The following is a 13,388-nucleotide window of genomic DNA, read 5'->3' as shown; positions in this document are numbered from 1 at the left end:
AATATTTATGTTTTCAAATAAAAATTATCTCAAATATTACAATAAAAATTGGAAACAAAATTGTTTAAACAAATTAGATAGTTTATTTAACAATTTATTTATTGAAATATTGCATATTCGTAATGTACGCAACCAGTAGATACGAATTAAAAAAAGGAACGTCGAAATCCATAAATAAAAATAAGAGATACAGCTAACAGCTTCTTCCCCCTCCCTTCGGCTCCCGTGAGTTTCGAAGCCAGCCGATTTTAAGGACCACATTTTGAAGCTTTGTGGACAATTTCATTAAAGGGCCATCTTTTTAGAATTTGGTACGTTAAAACTATAAAGTATGTTCTTTCAATAACGCTAATTAGATTTCTTAATTGTTATAAACAAAGTCGCTATAAGTTAAATAAAAAAAGAAGCTAACTTTGTCCCAAATTATTTTAGGGTTTTTTTTAGGAATTTTTTTTCTTTTAAATTTGTGAAAAAATTCAAGCTTTTTAAATATAAAAAAATAATATTCTTAGAGGCAATGATTAAAAAGGTATTCTAATTGTTTATAAGCAAAAAATCGACATATTTTTGCAAAATTATTTTGCTATATTTAAAACTAATTTTCTTAGTTTTTAATGTAAATAATATAACAAGTCTTCTTCTTCCAGAAACTACCCTCATAATTACTAAAAATATATAATTTTCTGTTATCTGCACTCTAATTATCTGCACATAGGCAGATTTTAGAAAAGTCACTAGAATATAACATAGAAACACACCATCTCTTCATTGACTTCGAAGCAGCCTATGACAGTGTGAAAAGAACTGCATTATATAATGCAATGATAGACTTTGGGATCCCACCTAAGTTAGTTAAGTTGATCCACCTAACAATATAAAACGTAAGCTCATGCGTTATAATTGAAGGAGAAACCTCTTCGTTCTTTGACATTAATAATGGTCTAAGATAGGGGGACGCGTTGGCGTGTCTGCTCTTTAATATTGCCTTGGAAAAGGCAATCAGACAATTAAATATTAGAATAAATGGAACTATTTTTAATAGATCGACGGAAATTGTCGCATTCGCTGACGATATAGTTATAGTGGGCAGAAGTATGAGAGACATGGTGCAGTGTTTTACAAGGCTTGCGGACGCAGCAAGTGAAATAGGACTTGTGGTAAACGAGGAAAAAACCAAATATATGTTGGTTTCTAAAAACCCTCGAAATATCCAACAAAGAATTCAAATTAACAACCATACTTTTGAGCAAGTCAAAGAATTTACATATCTTGGATCGCTACGAAATAAAAAAACGCATAGTAATAGCAAACAGAACTGTTCACGGTCTCCGGAAACATTTAAAAAATAAAAATATAAAACGTGCACTAAAGCTTAATATATACAGGACCTTAATAAGACCAGTTTTGATATATGGGGCTGAAACGCGGATCTTATCTCAAAATGATAAAAGACTTCTTGGTATTTTTGAGAGAAAAATTCTTAGAAAGATTTTTGGGACCGTAAATGAAAATGGGCTATGGGGTCGAAGATACAACTTTGAACTATATCAGTTATAGAACGATCCAGATATTGTGAAATTCGTTAAAGTCAGAGACTTAGATGGACTGGACACATTGCTGGGATGTCAGATCACGAATACACGAAGAGATTAACATTTTCAAAACCAGAGGGCACAAGAAGCAGAGGACGAGATGGATTGATGATGTGGAAGAAGACCTACAGATTCTAGGGGTTAGAAGATGGAGGGAAGTTGCCAGGAATCGACAGGAGTGGCGACTTCTTTGTGAGCAGGCCAAGATCCACAATGGATTGGCGAGCCACTTATGATGATGATATAATTTTCTGACTTATATTGTTGCAAAAAAAATTAATTTGGCATAAACAAATAAAATAACTTTTAAACTATTTGACCGAGAACTTTGAAATTTTGACCATATTTTAAGCACTACAAGACACAGCATTCCATTACATATAAATGTTATAAGTTTATTTTCAAAAAAGTTATCACCATTTAAAAAAAAACCGAAATTTTTGACTTATTTTGCAACTTTCTAAGCAACAAATAAGGATAGAAACATTTAGAAAACGCCATTTTAAAGGTTTTTATATGACTTATAAGTTTCTTCTCTTCTAAAATGTGTTTAAAATTACTTTTTCACTTTTTGCTGATAGGCGAAAAAAGGAAAGATTTTCCGTTCTTTGGATTAATTTGTTAATAACTAATTAAGTACAAAAAATCGACTGCAGGAAACATACAGGTTTTTGTTACAGAGGTTAATACTACTCAAGACAAAAATGCTTATTTCCCTGGGCTAGTAGCCTCCCTTACATATTCATTCTTCATATCTGCCCACGATTGTCTAAAATTCGCTTTTCTGTGCCATGTTGTACCGGCTTGTTTTCTTATGTCATGTCATCAAGTGCCACCAATCACGCACTTCGATGTTCATCGCCCTTCCTTCTGGAACATATAATTAAATTTAATTGGTTGAGAAATGAAAAAGTTTCATATAAAAGTTAATTTATCTTTAAATATGGGACATTTTCGGATCTCAAGTGAGTAGTGTCTAGTACATGGTTTTACCCGTGTAGGGTAGCTCCCTAGAGCACTTTGCTCGAAGGGCTCTGCAAACTTTCTAAGACTCTGAAGCTGAGTTTTTTTCTTCTTAGAAAGACTGTGTTTTATTTCCACCACCAATAAAACCATAAAGGCATTGACTCTTCAAGACAATGCCACAATAAGAGCGTACCGGCTAACTACGCAATATTACACCATATTGCGCAATAGTTAGAACAATTAATAAACATGGAATTTTTGCACCAAGTTGCTCCCCACGTTGGGCGCCATGTCGTCTCCGGTGTAATTAATAAACGTATGAAAATGGTGTTAGCAACTTGGTGCAAAAATTCCATGTTTATTAATTTGTCAAACTATTGCGCAATATGGTGTAATATTGCGTAGTTGGCCGGTACGCTCTTATTGTGGCATTATCTTGAAGAGACAATGCCATTATGGTTTTATTAGAGGTGGAAATAAAACACATTCTTTCTAAGAAGAAAAAAACTCAGCTTCAGAGTCTTAGAAAGATTCAGAGCCCTTCGAGCTAAGTGCTCTAGGGAGCTACCCTACACGGGTAAAGCCATGTACTGTACACTACTGACACCACTGACTTGAGATCCGAAAATGTCCCATATTTAAAGATAAATTAACTTTTATATGAAACTTTTTCATTTCTCAACCAATTAAATTTAATTTTAAGTTCCAGAAGGAAGGGCGATGCACGTCGAGGTGCGTGATTGGTGGCACCTGACGACAGTCATAGTCTTATCTTAAGTGTGGACATCTTCTTGGTCTCTTAACGCCTCTTGGATATCACATTGGACCACCTACTGTCAGTTCTTCTCGCTAAATGTCCCGCCCACTGCTATTTTAAAGATTTAATTCTATGGATTACATCAGTAACCATGGTTTTCTGTCTGATCCATTCTATTCTTTTTCGATCTCTCGTTATACCTAGCATACATCGCTCCATTGACCTTTGAGTAACTTGAGGTTTCGATAATATCTCTTTCTTTAGTGTCCAAGTTTCGCAGCCGTATATCATGATTTGTAGTATACACTTCTTCTTCGTTGGCAGGCAACCTACGGAGGTTGGCAATCATAATGGCTAGTATACACTGATCGAATGCTTTTTTCTTCAGGTGGATTGGCATCTTTGATTTGAAATATAACTGCATTTCTACCAAAAGATGCCCAAGCTAGTTTCATTCTTTTGTTGAATTCTGGAACTAAGGAGTCAGATTTATGTATTAATTGTCCCAGGTATACATACTTGTCTACTGTCTCAAGTATAGTGTTGGACTATAACATAATGTACTTTTGAGTAATTTTTTAATGTATAAAATGAATTGCAAAATGTAAAATAATTTAATTAAAAAGCGAGAGGCGATTGCTGCAAAAACAGCAGCTAATAAATTGGAAAGAGAAGAACACCTGAGAAAATGCGAAGAATTTAACCGCAAAAGGTAAATTATTGCCTAATTTGTTTTTAGAATGTTTTATAGTGTTAAATTAATATTGTTTCAGAGCATTTTCAAGGAAATTATTTGTAATAAATTTAATTATAAATAATTGTTATATTAGAAGTATTTAATATCCACCAAGAAAAGATTACATCTATAATTTGATGACGGATCAGGCTACATACTGAGGATCAAGTCACCAGCTTCCGATAGGTAGATGAACCTCACTTACGGAAGTCATTTTAAGTTGATTTTCCGGTAAAATCGCGAAAATGAAAAAAAAAACGTCGATTTTAGGGACTGAATAACCGCTTGCCACGCTTTGAGCAGGTATTTCTTGGTTCTTCAAAGGGTCAGAATTCATTTTAGGGATCAAGACGAAGCGATTGGTACCTAATATGTATGTGTGCTTCAACTATAGAGGTATCTTTTAATCTATTTTCGGATAAAATCGCGAAAAAATGAAAAAAACGTCGATTTTAGGGACTGAATAACCGTTTGCCACGCTTTGTGCTTTTTTTTGGTTCTTCAAAGGATCAGAGTTCATTCTGGAGACCAAGACGAAGCGATTGGTACCTAATATGTATGTGTGCTCCAACTATAGAGGTATCTTTTAATCTATTTTCGGGTAAAATCGCGAAAAAATAAAAAAAACGTCCATTTTAGTGACTGAATAACCGCTTGCCACGCTTTGAGCAGGTGTTTCTTGGCTCTTCAAAAGGTCAGAGTTCCTTCTGGAGACCACGACGAAGCGATTGGTATCTGATATGTACGTGTGCTCTAAGTATAGAAGTCTCTTTCACTCGTTTTTCGAGGCAGATCGCTATAAAAATGAAATAGCTTTAGCGAACAAATCAGTTTCTTGTTGGAAAAAATTTAAATTTGCCTTTTTTTTGAGGCTCGCACCTGAAAACATGTTTTTTGGTATCAATCTACAGAAAAAAATTTTTACTGCGGGGTACGGGCAGCAAATTGCAATATCACCATATTTGGCTCTAGTTAAGGTGCGAATTTTTGTAGAATTCCTCATTTATAGGCCAACCTTATTGCTAGTTGTATCTAGGTCGCTTATCAGTTCTTGTAGTTTTGCAAGATTATTAGCAATTAGAACGATGTCGTCTGCAAATCTTAGATGGCTGACGTATTCTCCATCAATGAATATTTCTTTGCTCTGCCAGTTCATTTTGCTGAATATATTTTCTAGATTTCAGTGAAAAGCTTTGGTGATATTGCGTCCCCTTGTCGGATGCCTCTGGTAGTGGGAAATTCTGTAGTGTTTTCATACAATTTTACCTTAGCTTTTGCTTGTCTGTATAATATATTTGCTAAAGTTTCTATGTCTTTAGAACTTCCTACTTGTAACATTATAAAAAATGAACAAAATACATTTAATTTTACAATAAAAACTATTATTTATTTGCTTTAGTGTGTTAGTTTTAAAATTAAATACATATAATAAAAAGCAATATTTGTATTATTACCTTAAGAACGTCTCGTTCCGATTTGATTTGACCCGTTTAGAGCAAATCAGGCGCCAACCTACTTTAACTTTATATTTTATGGGTATTTTCTGAATTGCTGTATATGTTACCAAATACTCGTATAAAGAAAAATTACTAGTTTAACAATTGTAAATGATAATCTTTACCTTGTTTTTCCTTGTTTCAAACTACAAAAGTTAACTGAATTTCACGGTTCGTTTCCGTTGAATTTGGAGTAACGTACAAGTTTATGCCAGCTATTACCTTAACATCTATCCTTATTTCTAACTTGTGACAAATTTCGTGTTTTTCATTTTTGAGATACATAAAACGATCTATAGGGATATACTATAACAGAAAACTGAATGAAATTAATGAAATTAAACAGGGGAAAATAAATAAAAATAAGCAGGGGAAATTAAATAAAAAAGAAAGTAAATAAAAAAAGTATGTGCTGTAGATCGGATAAAGTTTGAAATTAAAAAGTTATTAAATATTTATAAATCAGTTACTGAGGGTTTTTACCTCCGAATTCTTTATAACGGAATCGATTCATTTGAAGTTTTGTGTGTTGGTAAATAATTACTCAAGGAACAAAAGTTATATAGTGCCGATGTGCGCTTCCACCCTGGGGGTGTTTGCCACCCCTTTTCGAGGGTAGAAATTTTTACACTCAAAATAACTACGCTATTTGATAGGACAAATTTCAAACAAAAAATTAAGTAAACATTTTTTTCGCTAGATCAATACTTTTTGAGTTATTCGCTGTTGAAAAGTGTCATTTTTCGTAAAAAAAAACATGTTTTTCAAAGGTTTTTTAAGAATAGCTCTGAAACTAAGAGTTTTATCAAAAAAAGTGTAACGGTCAAAATTAAAGCCCATACAAAAACAGAAAGATTGGCCTTTTAACGAATATTTTTAGTTTAATATTAACTGAGTTATGGCTGTTCAAAGAAGGTTTGTTTTTGTTTTTGTCTTTCAATACGAATATTTAACGTTAAATAACGGAAAACTGGTACATTTTTCGACAAAAACTCATATAATATTTTTAAAAGAGCTTGTAAAGACCTTTAAAATGAGTGGTAGTAAAAGTCCTTTGCACCAACTGTACGTAAGATACGATCAAAAAAACGATGGGTTTCTCAAATTTTTGTAAAAAAAAACGCAATAAAACTAACGTCATGTTCACTAGGATTAAAATAAATTGTTTTCCTTATAGAATTCACGTTATTTCAGTGTTTTTTGTATGATCCAAAAGTTTAGCTACTTTAGAATACCCAGTTTTTGAGAAAAGTATGATTAAATTTTTTATTTTTTTGTAAATATTTAAAAAAAATCTTTTTTTTATAATAACTTGACATCTTGTGTAAAAGATGACACAATACAAAAAACTAGGTTTTTTTTCAACAAAAATTTTTATTTTTTAATTTTTTTTGTAGCTTAAAAAATAACGAAGATATAGTTGGTTGAAGTTTGCTTTATAGCGCATGAACCACTGGTCTCCGACCTTTTGACCCTTCACCCTTTAAACATGAAGGACTCTAGAATGTTTTAACATTCCTATACTTATAGCCCGGTAAACTACCTATAAAATAGTTTTTTATGCATATTGTAGCATCAAAATTAACCGAGTTATTGTAAAAAAACCAATAGTACTTTTTAGAATAAGTTTTGGAGCATGGGAAAAATTTTATAATTTGGAGCATTGGATTTATTTTTAGTTTTTTGGAAAATAAACAAATTTTAATATATATTATAAACTAAATTTTTTCTATTTATCTCCATGTCTAAGTTAAGGATTTAAGGATTTTATTTTCATCAAAAGGGGTGCTTGTAAGGGTTGAAAAAAGTAGGCTCATTTTATAAGTAAAAAATTCATTTTTGTCTACAAACAATGCACTCTAAAAATGTTTCAAATCGTTAAAAATATTTTTTAATTCATTTTAGACAAAGGGGGTGGTTGTGAGGGTTAAAATGTTAAAATTATAATAAAAAGTTATTTTATATGCAAAAAATTTATTTTCGTTAAATAAAATGCACTCAAGAAATGTTTCAATCCGATAAAAATATTTTTTAATTCATTTTTGTCATAAGGGTGATTGTAAGGGTTGAAAATTTCCAATAAATAAAATATTATTGTATAGCTAGGGTAATAATTTTTATTTGTATTTAAATACATAATTAAAATGTCTGAAGCTGCTACGACTTTTTTTTCATATTATTTTTATAAAAAGTATTAGCTTTTAAGGGTTTTTAAAGGGTTTTAAGGTTGAAAATTGTGAATAATTAATTTTCATATTAGAGAACACATTACAATATTTACCTTATGCGAATAAACAAGATTTAAGTGCATAAAATAATTAAATCCGTGTTTTTCCCAGTTTCTTCAATAAGGGTTAGTTTTCACCCCTTAAAAACAAAAAGCGCACCTAGAGCGTATATATCTTTTGAAGCTGAGGGTAAAATAAGCTTAATTTGAAATTTTCAAAGAAATCGATGCAGTTATAAGAAATTCGGAGGTATTACCATATTTTAAGCCTCAGTAACTGGACTATTAGGAAAACGGGTGTATACTATTTCGCTCCCGCGGTCAGATTTTAATACTCCTCAGAAAAGAGGCATAGGTAAATTCGCTCCGGCCATATATTTCTTCGAAAAGATATTTGAATAATGTCTTCTCAAACTTTGTATTTACCTATTAATACAACACTACCATCATTGTTTAAAAAATAATGAGTCTTTTTTAAACAATGCTACTATATAACACTACTTCTTACTTAAACAACCATTAAAATTATAACGATAATATCACTATAGTATTATGATGTTAGAGCTCATATTCCCTTGTTCAATATTTGATTGGGTTTTTCCGTATCAGAAGTTGCAAATAATATATTTCTTTGAAAAGATTGGTAGGTAATTAGTAGTCTACCTGAAATTTTATGATAAGAAATAGGGGTGGTGCGAATCACTGCGAATCTTAACATTATTACTTTAGTTCCATTTTGATTGTCTTTCCATGATGGAGAAATCTGAAGTAAGTGAAATGTTAAGTGAAAAGGGCAAGTCAATGTTATTTATTGACAACTACAAGTATAACTTCCATAAAATGCTTGCTAATAATAGCAAACGTTGGCAGTGTGTAGAAAGAAGTTGAAAAGTATTTGTTATAACTTTAAATATTTGTAACAGTGTAGTCGAATGTAGTCATAACCATACCCATGAAAGTTTATCAAAAACAGTGTTAAGCCGGCAAACATTAAGTAAAAGTGTTAAGCGGAAGGCAATGGATGATTTGCGTGAAAAACACAAAAACACAAGTTGATACACAGCGAAATTAAACAAACAGGCACTAAAAGTCTTACTGTGGAAGATGTACATTTGATTAGAAAAAATATTTATAATGGCAGAAAACAAGTTATTCCCAAAATTCTGAAGTGCGCGCAGGAAGTACATGACTTGTTAAACTCCGTGGAAGTGACAACCAACAAAAAAAAAACAATTTTTATTGAAAAATGATCGGGTAAAAAAATTTGTTGCTTTTTCTTGTGTATCTAACTTAACATTTTTAAGTAAATTAGAAACAATTTATGTTGATGGAACTTTAAAATACTGCACTAAATTTTTTATTTAACTATTTGCAGTTCACGGACTCGAAAATGGACACTATGTGCCGTTGACATTGTTTTTGCTTTCAAATAAGTTAACAAACTCATATGTGACTGCCTTAAATTGTTTAAAGACGGAGTGTCAAAAATTGAACTTAAATTTTAGTCCCAAGCTTGTGTATGCCGATTTCGATAAAGCGATCCATGCAGCTGTAAGTGAAGTGTTTCCATCTTTTTTTTTTTTTTTTTTATTAAATTTGTAAATTTACAATCTGCTATTACAAGCTATTAGTAAATGTGAGTATTGCAAATACATGAAAGGAGAAATTATCCACTGATAACACTCCCAATACTAACACTAACAAATAAAATCAGTGTAGGATTATAATTTGAAACTAGAATTGAAATGGAAATTAAAACTAAAGTTAAAATTAGTGAATAAAGTCTGTTGGCCACTGTCTCTTCAATCTTCGTCTGACTTCTGGTTGTAGGTGTAGTTGTCTTGCTTCCTCGTTGGGGTGGGCTGGCAGATGTTCTAAATAATTTCTTGTTAGTCTGCTGATTTCGTCTTCAACGAACGGTATTCCAGAGTCATCATGTAGTGTTTTATTACTAACGTACCACGGCGCATTGAAAATCATTCTGAGTATTTTGGATTGGATCCTCTGAATGATTTTGGTATTAGAAGGCTTTGCACAGCCCCATAGTTGCACCCCATATGTCCATATAGGCTTTATTATGCACTTATACAAGAGAAGTTTATTATCTGTGGATAACTGTGATTTTCGGCCTATTAACCAATTCATTTGACGTATTTTCATGTTGATTTGGATTTTTTTTGCCAAGATGTGTGCTTTCCAAGTGAGCTTTTGATCAAGTGTCATTCCCAGGTATTTGACTTCTGTTTTTACTGGTAGTAATGTGTTGTTCAGTCTAATTCTTGGACATATGATGTTCCTGTTGGTGAATGTAATTTGATTAGACTTAGTATGGTTAACTTTGATTTTCCATCTATTCATCCAGTCTTGTAGTAGGTTCATGTGTATTTGAAGGTTTCCTGATGCTACTTGGGGGTCATCATCGATGGATATTATGGCGGTGTCATCTGCGAACATGGCTACTGTGGTCGTATTTGTTGTTGGAATATCAGCAGTGTATATGAGGTACAGGAGGGGACCCAGGACACTTCCTTGAGGGACACCGGATTTTATGGGATAGTAATGAGAGGTTTCTGTAAGGAATCTGACTTGAAAGTGACGTTCTGTGAGGTATGATTTTAAGAGTAGATAGTGAGGAGTGGGAAAGGATGACTTAAGTTTATACAGGAGACCATCATGCCAAACACGGTCGAAGGCTTGTTCTATATCCAGGAAGGCAGCAGTGCAAATTTTTTTCTCTTCGAGGCATACATTAATGTTTTTAACAATCCTATGACACTGTTGTAGAGTTGAATGGGCTTCGCGGAAACCAAACTGGTGTGTGGGGATCACTGAATTAATTCCGATGTCTTCTGAGAATCTTTGGAGCAGAAGTCTTTCTAAGATTTTTGACATTATTGGAAGTAAGCTGATTGGTCTATATGAAGTAGTAATATTTGGTGGTTTATTTGGTTTACTAATCATAATTATTTGTGCGAACTTCCAATTAATCGGGTAGTAGGCTAATCTTATGATACTATTATATATCATTGTTAGTAGGACAATTGCTTTTCTCGGTAATTTTTTTAATATTAGCCCAGTGATCATGTCAAAGCCTGGTGCTTTGTAGTTATTGCATCTAGAAATTTGTTCTTTGACATTATTAGGAGTAAAGTATTTGATTGGTAGCATCATTGGGCATGGAGCGTCTAAGAAGTTTTTAACTTGTTCTTCGTTATTATTGTTATTAAGTTCAGGTGCACCAAAAACGTGTGAGAGATGTTCAGCAAATATTGATGCCTTTTCTTGTTCAGTTTTTCCCCAGCTTCCATCGGCTTTCCTTAGAGGTGGTATGTGCTGTATAGGTCTCTTGAATGATTTCGTTGCTTTCCAGATGCTGTGGTCTTCTTTTGACAGGCTGTTGATGAATAGTTCAAATGTATCATTCCTCGCGTCTTGTAGAGCAGTTTTAAGTTGCCGTGTTAATCTATTGTATTCATTTTTATCTATAGGATTGCGACTTCTTTGCCATATGCGCCTGGCTCTTCTTTTTTGTGCAACAAGACGTTTTATATATACGGGTATGTTGGTGTCACTTGGTTCTTTGTCATTCTGAGGGGGTGTAGCTATTTCAGCGGCTGCATGTATAGTTTGGGTGAGAAGAAGCACAGCATTATCGATATCGTCTGGTTGCTTTAATCTTATATTTAAATTTAAATTTTCATTTATGTAAGACTCGAATATATTCCAGTTGGTTTTTGATGTTGTCAACTTAGGGATATTCGGACGTTTTATAATTTGCGTAGATAGTGTCACGTATTTTTTCCGTCTGATACATTATTTCCTCATAGTGTGGTATAGTGTTACGTACAATAATAGCAGCGCCACCGTGTGCTGTTCCATCAGGATGGTTGGTGTTGTAAATAGAATAATGAGGGATCTTGAACATCGTTCTGTCAGTGAAATGGGTTTCCGATATGAGTAGAACATCAATTTTGTTATGTTTAAGAAAGTTAGTAACTTCTGTGTTATGGTTGCCTAGGCCGTTGGCATTCCATTGTGCAATTCGTAGTGACTTAAGTTCCATTACTAATTTTATTTATTACTGTGGAAAGCATGTTTAAGATCACGCTATTTTGATTAATTAGTTGTGAAAACATAGCTTTGAATTCGTTAAGGAAACTCTTCATCATCTCTCCAATGTCACTGTTTGTATTACTTACATGTGTTCCACTTGTTATTTGAGCGTAAGTTGCATGATTCTGGTTGTATGAGTTCGTATTTTTATGGACATTATTTACATTTATTCCACCCGTTGCTTGTGTGTAAGTCGCGTGATTTTGATTGTTTAAGTGCGGATTATTCTGTACTGTATTTCTGTTATATTGTAGTTGATTGTTAGCTGGAGTGTGCGATGATACTCCTCTTGCTCTGTTTCTACTGCTAATTAACTCTTTATATACCATGCATCCTTTGTAATTTGCGGTGTGTGCTCCATTGCAGAGAGCACATATGGCGGGTGTGTCTCTAGGTTTTTTACAATCAGCTGACATATGGTTGCCTCCACATTTGACACAGTGATAAGGTCTATTACAGTATGTCTTAGAGTGTCCATACAATTGGCATCTGGTACACTGGACAATGTTATTCTTTTTATACGGTGGCTCAATAACTATTTTCGCATTGTTTATAAATTGAATTTCATATATTTTTTTATTATTTCGATTAGGTTCTATATCGACGTAGAACATCATTAGAGGGTCCTTACTTACTCTGTGTTTTATATTTACAATATTGCGTACTAAATGCCCATGTTTTTCTATTTCGCTTTTTATTATATTAATGGGCACTGTATGATGTAGATTACGAATTACAACTCTGTATGCTCTATCCTCTTTCATTTGGTACGTATGATGCACAATTTTTTTGCTGTTTAAATGTCTTACCAGTTTTCGGTATGTTTCTGAGTCACGGGAATTTATTTTTATTGTGTTGTTCTTTAATGCTGTACAATAGAATGTCTCTGTTTGTGTTACTTCCGATAGGCTATTAACCATTTTATTGTATTCAGTAACACCATATATAAAAATTGGTGGGGGTTTAGAGGTTGCTGAAGTTTCGTTGGTATTTTCTGTACTGTTATTGTTGTCGTTTTCGTTTTCATTTTGTAGAATCTGAAATTTATTGCTAGTTACTACTGTGTCTTCGTTTTCTGTTGGTGTCGGAGGATTAATTTTGCGTTTTTTGTTACTATGTTGTATAGTTTGCCATTCGTGGATGTCCGATGACTCAATGTCGCTGATTTCCCCTGAAGATTCTTCACTTTGTAATGTACGTGTCATCTCAATCGAATCGTAAGCTCCATTTTGAGGTGAAGATAATGTGGGATTTATTTTAGGATTGTATTGACAGTTTGAGGAAGATTGTGATAGTACTTGGTTAGGAACATAATATATTGTTGTTGGTGGGTTATTTAAAATTTGTGCTGAATTTGGTTGTAAATTTTGTGGAAAAAGGACATTTGGGCATTCTGGTTGAATTTGCTGTTGCTGATATTGAGTATTTATTATTTGACCATTAACAGTAGCAGTATAAAAAGGAACACTCACCGATAAATCTGGTGGAGCACTCATTTTAA

General features: G+C 33.0%; 1 protein-coding gene across 12 annotated transcripts in view; it reads left to right on the top strand.

Annotated features, from left to right (window-relative positions):
- The window catches only part of dlg1 (MAGUK family member discs large 1), a 1,569,679-nt gene that overhangs the window by 739,729 nt on the left and 816,562 nt on the right, over positions 1-13,388 (top strand). The gene's annotated exons all lie outside the window — the stretch shown is intronic.

Source organism: Diabrotica undecimpunctata, chromosome 2, assembly GCF_040954645.1.
Source record: "Diabrotica undecimpunctata isolate CICGRU chromosome 2, icDiaUnde3, whole genome shotgun sequence".
NCBI classification, from domain to species: domain Eukaryota; kingdom Metazoa; phylum Arthropoda; class Insecta; order Coleoptera; family Chrysomelidae; genus Diabrotica; species Diabrotica undecimpunctata.
This window is presented reverse-complemented; position numbering and strand designations above follow the sequence as displayed.